The following is a 13232-nucleotide window of genomic DNA, read 5'->3' on the forward strand; positions in this document are numbered from 1 at the left end:
CTAGGCTAAAGTGCACCTGGAGCCTGGGGAGGGAGGCTTGTTTTTCAGAAGATACTTTTTGATTGGCCAGTGGGTCAAAAAGGTTGTTACATTCTCTGAGCCAGGAGAAGGCTATATAAGCCCTGATGTGTAGCTTTGTTTTGGGACTCACTTTGAGAAGTGTTCTGTGATTTGATCTGAATTCTGGGAAGCCGTTGTTGAGAGTCCCCTGGCTTTGAAAAACCCAGAATGTGGAAACCCAGATGTTGACTGGGTATGGATGTAATGGTTGGACAGTTTGGAAAGCTGTCTACTTGATCTGTTAATGTCTTGATAATTATGCCTGTATACTTTGAGGTTCAGGGTGCTGACCTTTTCTTCTGAACAAGGTAAACGATATATGTCTGACTGATTAAAGTAAGCTTGTTGACCCATTTTGACTTGCTTTCCTTTAACAAAGCAGATCCAAGAACCTGTGGTAGCTGCAAACCCTGAGGACGCTTGGGGTGCTTGCTGCTACAAAATGGCGCTGCGAGCAGGATCTGCAGAGTAAAAGGAAAGTATGGGGACTGGGATAATTGTTTGTTTCCCACTTGTGGTAGCTGTGACTCTGTGGAGCCATGGACCAGGAGAGAAGAGTGGCCTGCATGCAGACTTCGCTGAGCTGAGAGCGGGAATGGTGAGCTGCCTGCATCGGGACCTGGGCAGAAGCCAGGAGCGGCTGCCGCCTGCGGGAGGAGAAGGAGCCCAGGAGTTCGGAGTTCAGCCACAGGAAAAGATAAGAACTGAGCAGCAAAGCAGGGGCACTGATTGTGTTTCCTGGCTGCATCCCACAGTTTGGGACCCAGGGGGAGGATGGACTTGTGACTATGGTGGGTGGGATGAAGTGCCTTGGATCCCCAGGGACCCCACCTTGTTGGTTTTGTTGCCCAGCCCCCTCTCTGTGCTTGGAAGCTGGGGCTGGAGCCCTGTGAGGGGAAGGACACTCCCCTCCCCCTAGAACTTTATTTGAACTCTTGTTTGGAACTGAAGTGATAATGCTTTGTACTTTGTGTTTGTTTAAGGCCCATGGCCACTTTGGTAACTTTAGTTCTGTATCTTGAAAATGTGACCTAAGAAATGTTCAGAGCTAATTCAAAAGTAAATTGTCTATGCTATGGGCATGAAAGATCTTGGGGCCGAATGTAATGGGAATGCAAATTTGGAAGATCTTCCCTGCCCCTAGGCTAAAATGCACCTGGAGCCTGGGGTGGGAGGCTTGTTTTTCAGTAGATACTTCTTGATTGGCCAGTGAGTCAATAAGGTTGTTACATTCTCTGAGCCAGGAGAAGGCTATATAAGCCCTGATGTGTAGCTTTGTTTTGGGACTCACTTTGAGAAATGTTCTGTGATTTGATCTGAATTCTGGGAAGCCGTTGTTGAGAGTCCCCCGGCTTTGAAAAACCCAGAATGTGGAAACCCAGATGTTGACTGGGTATGGATGTAATGGTTGGACAGTTTGGAAATCTGTCTACTTGATGTTTCTGTCTTGATAATTATGCCTGTATACTTTGAGGTTCAGGGTGCTGACCTTTTCTCCTGAACAAGGTAAACGATATATGTCTGACTGATTAAAGTAAGCTTGTTAATCCATTTTGAGTTGCTTTCCTTTAACAAAGCAGATCCAAGAACCTGTGGTAGCTGCAAACCCTGAGGAAGCGCTTGGGGTGCTTGCTGCTACACACTCCCAATCCACTTCTTTGTAGAGGTGGGAAGTCCACAGATGTTGTACATTGCACATATTTTCAGACTTCATTAATATATTGATCAGTTCTGCTGATCCTCTTCCCCTCCCCCCTTTACTTTTTCCCCTCCCCCTTCCCACTTTTTCTTTCTTTCTTTGGTCTTAAAAAAACCTGTTATATGGAATGGTTGTGGGAGGGGGAGGGGAAAAGATACTAGAGAAAATTATGATGATATTAAAAAACCCCAAAATACATGAATAATTAGTTAATTTTAAAGGGTTTTTTTTTTAATAGATGGGAGATTAAGCATAGAGGTCCACAGTAATTTATATTCTCTTAGTCATTTTTTTTTTTATAGCAATAAAGTCTAAGACTTTTCTCCCCCTCACACCTTCAGCATTTTCTTTTTGGTGTCCTTCAGTTACTTTTTATGTTGGTTCTTCCATACCTTCACAATTGTATCACATTCAGTATAGACTTCCTCCATATATACTTGGTCCGATCTGATTACTTGTCCTGTCTTTTTTTTTTTCTTTAGTGCTATTTCTGCCTCCTAAGACTCTGCACAGCCCTCCCTCACTCAAATAAAAGTCAATTGCAAGTCATGTCATCATCTCCCTGATGTCATGGTCCTCTTCAATAATGAAGAACAAACCACAACCATAATATACACCTAAGGTAGGGGGTGGGGAATCTGTGGTCTAAAGGCCACATGTGACCCTCTAGGTCCTCAAGCAAGGCCCTTTGGTTGAATCCAAACTTTACAGAACAAATCCCCTTAATAAAAGGATTTGTTCTGTGAGAATTGGACTCAAACTAGCCGTGTAACCTTGGGAAAGTTACTTAACCCCAATTGCCCTCCAAAAGGCAAAAAAAAAAAAAAAAGAATTGGACTCAGTCAAAAGGCCTCACCCAAGGACCTAGAAGGCCACATGTGGTTCCTTGAGTCCTCAGTTTCCCCCCTCCCATAAAAGTTTGTAGTGTTGAGGGGTCCAAGGGAGCTGGGTCTATGGTGTTTGAAAAAGAAAACAGTCTGTTGAAATTTTATTTTTTGTAAATCTTTTCCATTTTTCTTTAGTTTGTAATCTTCCTTTCATTATCATCCTTGAAAGCCCTTGGGATGACTTTGCTTGGTTTGGTATTTTGACAAACTTTCAAATAAACTGGTTTTATTCTCCACTGCTTCTCTGTGGTTTATGAAATAATATTGCTCATAATTGTCCACCATCCTTCTTTGTAAGATTTTATAAGCATGTATATATTCTATACTGGTTTTGCCTCTGCTATCTATCTCTCACTATTTGGCAAGTAAGACAGATGTTTGCTAAGGCACTTTTTGAACTCTTTTGGTTTCTTTGTCCTGGCAATGAATTTACACTGGCTAATGTTTTGAAATTAATTAGTTAATTAATATTATTTTTTACAATTTAAGATGTTAATATCATTCTGGAAAACCCTCCTAACAATTATGTATAGTCAAACAAAACAATTCTTAGATTGACTTTGTCCCAAAATGGACATTATGCATTTCAAATCCATCACCTCTGGGGGTGGGGGGGAGAGGTGTCACCTGAATTGCTTCAATTCTCAAAGTTCTAAAGTCTTTCAAAGTTTTTTTTTAATGTTGTTGTCATTGTATAAATTCTTCTCCTAGTTCAACTTACTCTGCATCAAGTCATATAAAGCTTATAAACATAGTGAAAAGTTAAATAATTTTAATTACATACCACATATTTTTTCTCATAGCATTTTTCCTTTCACTTACCTCTGCACTTATTTTTCTCTCTTCCTTTATCGTTAGTTTATATGTAATGGTTTTCTCCTATCAAATTGTTTATTCCTCAAGAGTAAGGTTACATGTCATAGGTGTCACTGTATTCCCCGTGATAGCTACTTATACATTATGGATATTCATAGTTCATAGAATTTAAAGCTGTAAGAATCACAGGCTCATAGATTCATTGTTCAAAGGGAATTCAGAGACCATTGAACCCCACTCCATTTCTCAGATTAGGAAACTGAGGCCTAAGAAAGTGAAATGATTTGCCCAGGATGATACTGGTAGTATGTTAGTCATTAGCTAAGTGCTTGCTATATGCCAGACACTGTGCTAAGCACTGGGGACGCAAAAGAGGCAAAAAGATTGTCAAGGAGCTCACAATCTAATGAAAGAGAGAACATCCAAACCACTGTATACAAACAAGCTACATAGAGGAAATAATTAAAAGAGGGAAGCTGTTAGAATTAAGAGGAATTGGGATAGGCTTCCTTTGTGGAAGATGGAATTTTGATTGAGACTTCAAGGACGCCAGAGAAGCCAGTAGGGCAACTAGGTGGTAAAGTGGATAATAGAGTGCCAGGCCTGGCATCAGGAATACTCATCTTTGTGAGTTCAAATCTGGTCTCTGACACTTTTTAGCTGGGTGCTGGGCAAATCCTGCCTCAGTTTTCTCATCTGTCAAATCAGCTAGAGAAAGAATTGGCAAACCATTTCAGTATCTTTGCCAAGAAACCCCCAAATCAGGGCATGAAGAGTCTGAGAAGTTAGTAGTAGAGAAGAGGAGGGAGAGCATTTTAGGCATATGGGACAGTTGGGGAAAGTTCCTGGAGCCAATTTTACTAGAAACAGCCAGGAGGTTAGTGTCACTGGATCAATGAGTACAAGACAGAAAGTAAGGTGTAAGAAAACTGGAAAGGGATTGTCACGTTAAGGGAATTTGAAGATCTCCCTTGTCACTTAATAGGCACATAGAGCCCTAGCCAGAGCCTGATTAGGGAGTCTCCAATTAAGTGCTAGGGCACAAAGATCTCTGTGCCATGATGGAGAAGATGGCTTAAGAAAGTACTTACACAGTAGGATTTTGGAAGACGGGCATGATCTTTAACCCTGAGCCAGAGACTCAATTAGACCAGATGCACTGAGCTCTCTCTACAGAACAGTTCTAGGGGCATGTGTAAGTATCAGGCGCCCCTCCCTTGCCGCGTGAAAGCCCCACTTTCTCCTGCCGTGCAGTGGTGGGGCACGGCTGGCTGGGGGTGGGAGAGGAGAAGGGCAAGGCGGAGAGAGCTGAGCTAGTTGCGCACCCACGTTTGCAGCTCCGGCTCTCTGCAGGCGGCATGAATCTGGTGCTTGGCCGTCGTCATGACAACCCGGCGCTGCTCTCAGCCGCCCTCCCCCCCCCCCTTTCCCTTCCTCCTCCCACCACCTTCCACCGGTTCCTTTCACTTCCCGCTGCCTCCCGGGACTCTCGCGAGACCTTGCCCGGGGACGCGGAGAAGCCCTGGAGATGATCTCACCCCCGAGACTAGCCGAGGGGCGGGGAGGGGGAAGGGTGGTGAGAGTGGAGAGGAGTTGGGAGGGGGAAATGGACCGTTCTGCCTGGGTGAGCGAGTGAGCTAGCGCGCGCCGCCACCAGCGGCAGCTCCGGCAGCAGCAGCCGCAGCAGCTGCAACTTTGTTAGGGAGTTGTGTGCGTGTGTGTGTGCGTGCGTGCGTGCGTGCGTGCGGGCTAGCGAAAGTCAATGCGGCGCTGAGAGTCGCAGGGAGTTGGGGTGCCTGGTGGGAAAGCGTTCGGCTTCTGAGGTAGCGTCCCCTCCCTCGGAGCTCCTCCCGTCTCCTTCCCCGGTACAGTCCCCCTCTAGTGAGCCTCCCGCCCCCTCCGACCCCCTCTTCCCCACCGGTCCTTCCCCGCCCCCTCTGCTCCTTCTGCAAGGGCTGGGAACCCACGACCCCCTGCCCTCCTCGGAGCCGCCCCCGCCGCCTCCTCTTGGTCTCCTCCTCGCTTTTTGGGGGTGGTGGTGGGAAGTGCTGCTCGAGCCCAGGCTGGAGCGAGGGGCGTGGGGAGGGGGGATCCATCCCCCTACAGTCTCCTTACCTGAGCGGCGACACCCCCAGACCCCCGCTTCCCCCGCCCTCAAACCCTTCCATCGCTCCCTCTCCCCAGGTCTCTAGAAGAGCCCTTCTTTTCTTCCCTGGGCTTTTCTCCTTCGGCTTTCCCTCTCTTCTCCTTGGATACCCCTTTCAGAGAAAGACTTTTTTTTTTTGAGTTGGACTGATTCCCCCCTCCCCCTCCTCTCCTTTCCCCCTCCGCTCTTCTCCCCTCCCTCTTTTTCCCAATCTCTGCCTTGCTTATTTTCCGCAGAGAACCCCAAGAAGGCGGTAGAGGAGCGTGTCAGTGGTGTGTGTGTGTGTGTGTGTGTGTGTGTGAGAGTGAGTGTGTGAGTGTGTATGTGTGTGTGCGCTCACTGTAGCCAGGATTCCTCCTCCTCCTCCTAAGAAGAGAGCTCGAGTGGAAACTGCTCCTGGACACCATCTGCCTCTTCCGGGAGCTGGACAGGAGGGGAGGGGGGCGCGCAACTAAAAAGGGGTAAGTGGTTTCCCCAGGTTATGGAGGGGGGGGAGATGAAGGGATTCCAGGGGAGGTTGTTGCAGGGATGTGTACGGTTCCCTTCCCTTCCTGCTTTTATAGCTCGGTTTCAATACGCGTTTGCTGTTGGGGAGAGGAAAAAAAAAGGTTAAACTTTTATTTTCGAATTTGGGTAGTGGTGCCATTCTTACAGAAATGCCTGGGAACTAAAATTAAACTATTGTTGGGAGGTTAAAATGCATGTGTGTAAATATACATACATACCTTAACCCCGAATCTGCAAAACCGATTGGGGGTGGTGGTGAGCAGACTTAGCTTCTTTCATTGGTGATCTGATCTAAACGTTCTTTCCGCTGGGAGAGGTGGTTTAACGTGAGCTCATGCATTTTGTTTCTGTGCCCAATTTAGCAGTATTCTATATACACTTGATCTTTCCCTCAAGATATTCCCATTTAGTTTTGGAACCCAAGTAACGTTGATGAGCGCCTTTTGTAGGCTGTGCCTTAGGGGAAGTATTAAATGATTTAATCGTGGGAAAGGTAGGGGAGAAGTGAAACGTTTGTAGGTGGTTAATTTCACTCCCTGGGGTCTGGAGGAGGGAAAGCTGGAAGATGTCTTAGCCCTGTTCTTTTGGAGCAGGTAAAAGGGAGAAAGGTGGAGGCTGCAGCAAAAAATAATTTTTACTCCTGCACCCCATCTGTTCCCAACTTCTCCCCTAATCTTTTAAATCTCTGAAAAATTGACAGACCTAAATTGCTCCACCGTTTAAGAGAGAACCAGTGATTATACGATCTCAGGTTTAAGGCTGGAAAGTACCTTAGAGTTCATTTGGTGCAACCTTCTTTCATCTTACAGGTGGGGAAACACACAAGAAAGGTTGTGACTTGCTCAAGGTCACCCAATGCAGTGCCACAAGTACCTAATAAGTGCCTACTGTGAGCTAGGTTCTGGGGATTCAAAGGTATTCCCTGGTTCACAAAGCTTACCTTCTTCTGTGGGAGCTCGGCTTGTAAACAGTTAAATACATGGTTATTTGAACAGAGCGCCAGCATTAACATCTAGGGTGAAATTGTTTGCCTGTCCCCATCCAGACTTACCTGTCTTGAGTCTTTTTACCTAAGAGCCCTGTGAGGGTGACAGAGTAGGCAAACTGATAAGCTATTTCATATTATGGTGGTAATTCTTGTGTTAACTCTCCCAGATCATTTACTGGTATTTTAACAAGAAGCTGCAATGCTTTCATGGCTGGGTGGTGTAGTGGATCTGTACTGAACTCCAAAGAAGACCTTTATTCAAGGCTGGACCTTGCCTTTACCAGCTGTGTGACCTGGTACAAATCACTGAACTCAGATCTTCAGGTTCCCTATCTGCAAAATAGGGGAATAATGTACACTATCCATTTCCCAGGTTTGTTAAGGAAAGTACTTGGTAAAGTATACAAGTTCTTAATATTTTAAAAAGATAGAAATTTTGGGTAGGTAGATACTCCACATGGAATTTTCCATACAGTGCTGAGATTGGACCTAGGTTCTCTGACTACATTAGGCATTGTTGGTCAGACCAACATTTTAATAGTATTCATTGCTTGAAAATTTAGAAATAATAAAAAATGTTTCAATTTCTAGGAAAATCTCAATTTGACTGGGGTTTAGGGAACGTATTTTTGAAGGAGTGCCTGGGAATGAATGTCTGCTTAGCATCATTTCCTGGTAAATTTCAGTTTCGTGATGACTGTTTAGAAGAGAAAGTATTTAATGACATGCTTATAGCCTGTTAGACTCATGTCTATATACTTGGGGTCCCAAACTGACATTACAAAGCAAATTTGTTTTCTGACTGAAGGTGTCAGATTTCTTTGGGTTTCTAGATATATCTTCATGAACAAAGATTGTAGTTACCTTTATAAAGCAACCCTTTCAGGATACACTAGTTTTTTTTAGTGGTTTTAATAAATTGTGGTAGCTGTTAACTGTTTTGTCATGTTGAATAGTCTTCTTAGTAAAATGTTTGCTGACTGAAATCCTTGGGTAATTTTTTGAGTGGGGAGCCTGGACCCTTGAATTCATTATCATGGGGTCTCTAATTTACAGTTTTAGAGAGTTGCCTGAGGCACAGAGAAATTTAATGACTTTGACTTGGTCATACTGGTTGTTTGTGTTAGAGGACACAGGTCTTCTCCAATCCAAAGCCAATCTACTGTCCATTAAAATGCATATCTTCTTTACCATGTGCAGTCAAGAGAGTCCTATAAAGCATGTTGTTGCAACTGTGCTTGCTGTCTTAATTTTCTTAAAGAAAAACTTGTCACTTTTTTTCTTTTTTGGAAAGGCAGTTAGTTAATCTGCTCCCAACCTTTTAGCAGAACGAATACCAGCAGACTGTTAAAGTAGAACTTGGTGACAGCAGTAGTCCCAGAGAAATTCTTTAAATAATAGAATTTGCTCTCAGTGATGCATCTGGCTATTACATGACAAACCAGGTATTAACTAAGGAATTAAAAAAAAACTTTAATTAAAAAAATCCGAGTACCTTTCTCACTCAATTATTTCTCATAAACTATTAACAATTATTGAAAGGGACAAGAATGATACTCTTCTAAATGGCCAGAGGAAACAAAGTATTTTGGGATGGATGGTTTTATATAGCAACAAATTTTATTTTCTTGTCTCCTGATTTAAGGCAGATAGGACTCACTGAAGTTTGTCTGTCCATCTGGATTTACTTAATTTAAAAGGAGACATAGCTTTAGTGACTCAACATAGTCAGTAGGTGTTGCTGTTGTTAGCTTCTCTTCAGTCCTCCCCCCACCCCCCTTTCTGCAGCAGGTTGAGTTTGAAATCCAGTTTTTGCTGCCATGAAACCTTTAGATCTGAAGTGCCAGGCTAAATTGACAGTGACTTTAGTGAATGTGTACAACTAGGTTGAATTGAACTTTATACAATAGCTCTAATCAATATACCTTTGTTAGAGGGCTGAATTAACATAGAACAGGTTTTACTGAGAATCTTGGAGTTCAGTAGTCCTTGAATCTCCGATGTTCATGTTTTCTAGTAGCATTTGCTAGAACATTTTATCAGTTACTTTGGTTTGCTACTTTTTAGCAAATTGAGAACTGCTGTAAGAATGTTTTGTTGTCTTTGGGGGCACTGGAGTAGGCTCAAGGTTAGGGTGTGAATATGTCTCTTTGATATACCACAAATTAGATGATTGTTTTCTACCTTTATAGAAGCCGTGGGACTGGGAGAATGAGGAGATCTAGCTAGACAGTGGGGCAGCTAGGTGGTGGAGTGGATAGAGTACAGGGCCTGGAGTCAGGAAGATCTGAGTTTAAATTCGGCTTCAGATACTAGCTGTGTGATCTTGGGCAAGTCACTTAACCCTGTTTGCTTCAGTTTTTTCATCTTTAAAAAATGACCTGGAGAAGGAACCACTTCAGTATCTTTGCCAAGAAAACTCCAAATGGGTTTACCAAGAGTCAGATCCAACTGAAATGACTTGAACAGCAACAAAAGATAGAAAGGGAGCAGACTCTTTTAAAATCTTACCAACCAAAAAGGATAGATTTAATTATTAAGCTCCTACTATGTACAAGGTACTGAAAACATAGATGGAAAAATTATAAAATCCCTGTCCTTAAAGAGCTAGTAGGTAGGGATAATGATTGAACCACAGCATAATTTTATGCCCCAGCTTCCATTCTTGTGTTTTTAATTGTAGCACAATGTTGCTTCAGTACAATGTATGACCTAAACCTTTCTGAGGATTTTCATTGGACATCTTTGACTTGGAACTTACATTGTTCAGGGATAAAGGAAGTGATTAACCTCATCTATGAGTGAGGGATAAATACTGTTCCATTAAGGTATAGCTAGGTATAGAGAGATGGCTTCTTTCTGCCATTTAAAAAAAAATACAGTTCCCCCAAAGTCTTGGTGTAGCTTTAAGCATATTGATAAAATTATTCCTCAGTTATCAATATGCCATAACTTTGTTTTAGATTTGTCAAGTCCTAATATTCTGATTCCCTTCAAATGGATTTTGTTTTCAGAATTTCATGGCATAACAAGCTAGATTGCCTTATATTTTGCACGGTTAGTTGAGATTCATTGGTCTTTGATAGGAATAGAAACTGAATTTGTGATTTCCCTGGTGTCAGGAGTACCTTGAGGAACTTACTCCACTTGGTCCGCAGCTTAGAGCCTTAGGGAGCTGCCTCTGGAGCACTGTGGGGTTAGAGGCAGGTCTTTCTGGCTCTGTGTGCACCATGTCACTCAGTATCTCACACTGGGCACTTCTTTTCTGTATTAGGGTTTAAAACTGTTGAATTTTAAAATTGTAAAGGACCTTATCCTATACTTTTAACTCCCCTATTTTTCACGTGGGAAAATCTAAGACTCCATAGAGGCATACCGTGTTTCCCCGATAATAAGACCTATCCTGAAAATAAGCCCTCCCCTTACTGTGTAAGATTCCTCTAAAATAAGCCCTCCCCCGAAAATAAGCCCTATTGAGATTGCTACTGTAGTGAAGGTGATCCCCTGTGCTACACGCTACATTACGGTACCCTCTGTATGCACCGTCCCTCACCCCCCCGAAACGCACGCTGCGCTCCGAGCTGCATCCAATCAGAGCTGCAGCAGTGAGCGCGTCATCCTGTTCTTCCCCAGTGATTTGCTTATTGAATAAAGGTACATTTTTTTGTTCACATTTACCTGTTTATTAAAATTGCTGTCGATGTTCATTAGAATAAGCCCTCCCCTGAAAATAAGCCCTCTGGTGTTTTTCTGTCCAAAAAAATTAATAAGACTGTGTCTTATTATCAGGGAAACACGGTAGTATTTGCTGAAGGTTGGATTGCAGAGCTGGACCTCAAACCCAGCCCTGTTTTTATAACAAAACAGAAATGCCTTTCTTAGATTTTGTTTGGGAAGCTTGTTAATATTGTAAATATTTGTTGTAAGAATGAAAGGGAAGAGGAAAACTCATAGTGGTGTCCCTCAAGCTGCTCTTGCTTCCACACACCTGCCAGTCATTTTCCTAAAGTACAGATCTGACCCCAACTCAGTGAACTCCTGTGGCCCCCTATTGCCCTTAGGGTCAACTTTCAGCTACTCTGTTTGGCGTTTAAAACCTCAGAGATCTGGCTCTAACCTGCCTTTCTATGCTTATCATCCATCCATCTGTTTCCCTTTGGTAAACCCTGTTCCTTAAGCCTGACACTTCATCTCCATTGACACTTTTGTCTCTTTGTACAGGCTGTCTTCCAGGCCTGCAGTTCGCTCTGCACTTGAATCAGATTCTAATTTCCTTGAAAACTCAATACAAGCAATTTCTCATTTGCTCCTCTGCTCTTTATCTTTTCCTTTTTTCTCCCACATACATATGTACATATTTTCTCTAGCAATAAAATGTAAGCTCCGTGAGGGCAGGGACTATTTTATTTTTCTCTTTATCCCCAGCCCCTAGCATAGTACTTGATGCTTAATGCCGGAATGAGTAGTTACCTAACTCTTTGTTCTTGTTGCAAAACTATACAAAATGATCTTTTTTAAAAAAAAGGTTTTTTGTTGATATACATAGTCAATAAACAGGCATTGTGCTAAGTGCTAGGGATACAAACAGTGAAAAAGAAAGACAGCCCCGACCTCCAGGGGGCTGAGGTATAAGTTATATGAAGGAAGACAAGATATATAATAAAGCTGGAGGGGAAAGGTTTCTGTACATATAGAAATCAAAGAAGTTCAAAATAATTGTAGCCAGAGAAGTTAAAAGAAGGCCAGATTGAGTGCAGCCCAGAGGGAAATGAGATATCTGCCCTGTCCCCCCTCCTTAAATGGAGGTTCCGGAGTTCTTGTCTCATCATGTAATCAGAGGGGCAGAGTATACTCATGAGTTGTGAGTACCAATTGGTACTTGCAAGATGATGATTTTTCCCAATGTTGAGTTTATTTAGGGGACAAGGTAAAGAAGTCAAAGAAATCCAAAATGAGTGCAGCCAGAGTGGGAAATGAGATGTCTGACTGTGGGTATCTGATGTCTGATATCTTTTGTTTTTACATCACTTTTTACATTACTTTTCATTTAACAATATATCCCTTTGCCCCGCCCCATCCAAAGCCATCCAAATAATAAAAAAAGGAAGAGAAAAAGAAAGTAATTCAATAAAACTAATTACAGGCAAGTTTGACAGTATGTTATGTTTCATATACATCTCCCCCACTTCTGAAAAGAAAGGAGCAAGATCTAGCCTTGTCTCTCTCTGTGAATAAACTTGGTCATAATTACAATGTTCACTTCTGTTTACTATTAATTCCATTCCCATTTTTGTTGTTTTCCTGGTTCTGCTTACTTCACATTCCATCAATTCACATAATTCTTCCCATGCTCCTCCTATATTCTTTATATTCCTTGTTTCTTATGGCTCAGCCATATTCTATTACATTATTGAACCACAGTTTGTTTAGCTATTGCTCTAGTAACAGTCATCTACTTTGTTTCCACTGGTTTGCTGTTATGTATTTTGGAGTTTAGTGGACCTTTCTTTCTACTTTTGACCTTGGAGTGTTTTGTTGTGTGTGGGGAGGGGGGAGCATGGATAGTTTTCTAATTATTCTCCCTGCTTCCACTCTCTCCTTTATGTAGCAGTGGAATCTCCAGGTTAGAGGGTATGATCATTTAAGTTAACAGGATAATTTCAAGTTGCTTTCCAGAGTGATTTGATCAGAGTCACCAATAACAGACTAGTGTACATGTCTTCCAAAGAACAGTCTTGATCTTTTATTTGGTAATCAGATTTTGGTGTTATAACCTTGGTAATAGTTCATGTTTCCTATTTCCTCAACATTCTTTTTTTTTTCATTTTTCAAATGCTTTATTAACTTCTGATTTTACATCATTCATTTCCACCAGATTTTGAGTTACAAATTTTCTCCCCATTTTCCCCCTACCCACCGCCCCAAAATAGCAGTCCCACAGGATATCCCCTCCTCCAATCTGCTCTCTCTTATATTTTCTCCCATACTCCTTTTGACTTTTCCATTAGGGCATGGTGGATCCCTATGCCCCAGTGCCTGTATATCTTATTTCCCAATTACATGTAAAATAGTATTAATAATAGTGTGTGTATATATATATATATGTGTATATATATATATATATATATA

At 42.4% G+C, this 13232-nt stretch overlaps 1 protein-coding gene across 7 annotated transcripts in view; it reads left to right on the top strand.

Annotated features, from left to right (window-relative positions):
* The first annotated feature begins 5012 nt into the window (after positions 1-5012).
* SIPA1L1 (signal induced proliferation associated 1 like 1) overlaps positions 5013-13232 on the top strand; it is a 367706-nt gene continuing 359486 nt past the window's right edge. For 6 of the 7 annotated variants that reach the window (XM_069092083.1, XM_069092086.1, XM_069092087.1 and 3 more), the window contains exons 1-2: positions 5013-5285; positions 5845-6069. The gene's annotated coding sequence lies outside the window, so the exon portion shown is untranslated. Of the gene's footprint in view, positions 5328-5844; positions 6070-13232 lie in introns of all 7 variants that reach the window. The other variant, XM_069092084.1, reaches the window with a different exon arrangement.

This window comes from Petaurus breviceps, unplaced genomic scaffold, assembly GCF_028583685.1.
Source record: "Petaurus breviceps papuanus isolate PSGF00001 unplaced genomic scaffold, PetGlider_PUasm1.0 189, whole genome shotgun sequence".
Taxonomy (NCBI): domain Eukaryota; kingdom Metazoa; phylum Chordata; class Mammalia; order Diprotodontia; family Petauridae; genus Petaurus; species Petaurus breviceps.